Source organism: Mesitornis unicolor, unplaced genomic scaffold (assembly GCF_000695765.1).
Source record: "Mesitornis unicolor isolate BGI_N332 unplaced genomic scaffold, ASM69576v1 scaffold35816, whole genome shotgun sequence".
In the NCBI taxonomy this organism is placed as follows: Eukaryota; Metazoa; Chordata; class Aves; order Mesitornithiformes; family Mesitornithidae; genus Mesitornis; species Mesitornis unicolor.
The window spans coordinates 10,584-12,738 of NW_010189530.1; the positions used below are offsets into that span (position 1 = coordinate 10,584).

Sequence of the window (2,155 nt, forward strand, 5' to 3'; positions counted from 1 at the left end):
ACATAAAGCTGGGGTTTTTGTTGGTGTTTTCAGAACTAGAAGTTCTCACAAAAATGCAATGAAATGAGACAAAAGATTAACTCATATACAGACAACATTATCTGAAACCACTGAGTATTTGGGTATGATCTAAACTTCCATGGAAGGGGCAGCATGGTAGGAATGACTGACAGCACAGAGTCCTGAAGCACTGCTCCTTCCATGTTAGGAGGCAATGTGCTAAACCTTATGGAAACTAGTTTGCTCATCCAGAGCTGCTGTTAACTGCACTGAGTGGTTCTAGCACATCCAACATCTTCTGAAGGACTGCTCTTAAATGTATTTTTCCTTCATAAAGTCTCTTGGAATTCCCTCCAGTTTGCCAGGGAAAGCAAACAAACCAACCAAAACAAAACCCAAGCAAACACAACCTAAAAAACCCCACTAAACAGAAGGAGTTCCTAAAGTTGGTTCTCCTGGGATACTTCAAGACATTTCTGATTTTCTTGGCCTTGACACAATCTTTGTCAGTCTTTGGTGGTCACCACCACAGTCAGGTATGTGGGACAGTGTTACCATTTTATGCACTGCCTTAAAACCAGTGCTGATACTGGCAATGAGACACAAGGCCTATTTCCACTTCCCCATGTACCAAACCTGCTCAGCAATGCTGTTTTCCCACTTGGGGCTGGACACCCCACCCTTCACTGGCCACTTGGCATGTGGCACCTAAGCACTCAAACCACACAGACCAAGCACCTTGCGTAGGGTCCTTTAGACAAGGCCACTGGCAAGTCTTAGGGTTCATTACAGAAGCATGAACAAAACAACTTAAAAAGCAAATAATGTCAGTATTTCTATAGAAGAGGCATGTCACTTGTAGAGAAGCAAGGAACACTCAGTGAATCAGCTGTGACATGAATTTTAGTGAAGTGCCTAACATTTCACAGTTGCAGTAAAAGACTTCTCTGCAGCTGAGATAGGAAAGCTAAACATCTGTATTTATACATCTCTTGCGTAAGAGGTAGTGGTAAGTACTTCAGCTTTTGACGTTGCTGCAATTTAACACAGGTTGCTAATTATTCATCTGTAAGGCTATTTACTAAGTTTCCTAAAAATATGAGAACGACTACTTGAAAGATCTTATGCAATAGAGAAGTTAAATTCTTTTGTTAATTGTCATGCTATTGTTTCAACATATTTCCACACAGCGTAGAGGATTTAAGGCATCTCTTTTAGCCTGGATTTTGCATAATTTTAGGGGTTCCATTAAGGGGTAGCATTTTACTCCTACACAGAGGAAAAATGGACAGGAAACTTTTTTTTTTAAAGGGATAGAAGCAGGCATATCCTTACTAAAAAACAGCTTGGGAATAGGTCTAGAGCCTTGGTCTCTGGAATACCAAGTGACTAACACAGTTTGGATTTGACATTGTCATTGCAGTCTCTTTACTTTAGAACTCAAATTATGTTTGAGTATTTTTGAGTATTGTTTATAATAATGTTCTATGTCCAAGTTACATAAGAACCTCAGTGTTTCCTTGTTTGTGATTCAGATCAAATATGCACAACTTATAATGGAAAAATTCCTCTTCATTTTAGGACAAAGAGTAAGAGGGTTTTTTGCACTTAGTTTTTTTTCCTCCAGACTTTAAACTTTCCTTTTCTAGAAATTGCACTACTTACTACAGACATTACAGTTAAGAACTTTCTTCAGAAGTAAAATATCACATATTACCTAATAAATTCCATTTACTAGTTTTTGATCTGGAAAAGAGATTACTAATCATTTAGAGTTGAATTACAGTCTATATCTATACTCCCAGCACATGCAAAAGTTTAAAATCCTTATGTTGTGTTTCCCTTTACAGTGAACTTCTAATATTCACACTTGCAGGGTAAAAATAAGCATAGTACCCATAGGAGAGCTGCATCACATTCTCCTGCTTGTTGAGCAAATGCCAGGATCTTAAATAAGCCAATGGTTATTCCAGACAGCTTCAGATAATTTCAAAAGAAGAGTGCCACTAATTTGATACTAACTGCTTTTATAAAAATATTTTGGACTTTAAAGTGGCCTATGTCCCTGGGCATCCCCGTAGTGATTTCTTAAGTTGCTCACTAAATAGAACAAACAAATTTATTTCCCTGGATGAAAGCATGTAGTATTCCTGCT

General features: G+C 38.0%; 1 protein-coding gene across 1 annotated transcript in view; it reads right to left on the reverse strand.

Moving 5' to 3' along the window:
* Positions 1 to 2,155, reverse strand: part of IQGAP2 (IQ motif containing GTPase activating protein 2) — a gene marked incomplete at its 5' end in the record, with an annotated part of 25,956 nt that overhangs the window by 6,941 nt on the left and 16,860 nt on the right. The window lies entirely within an intron of this gene.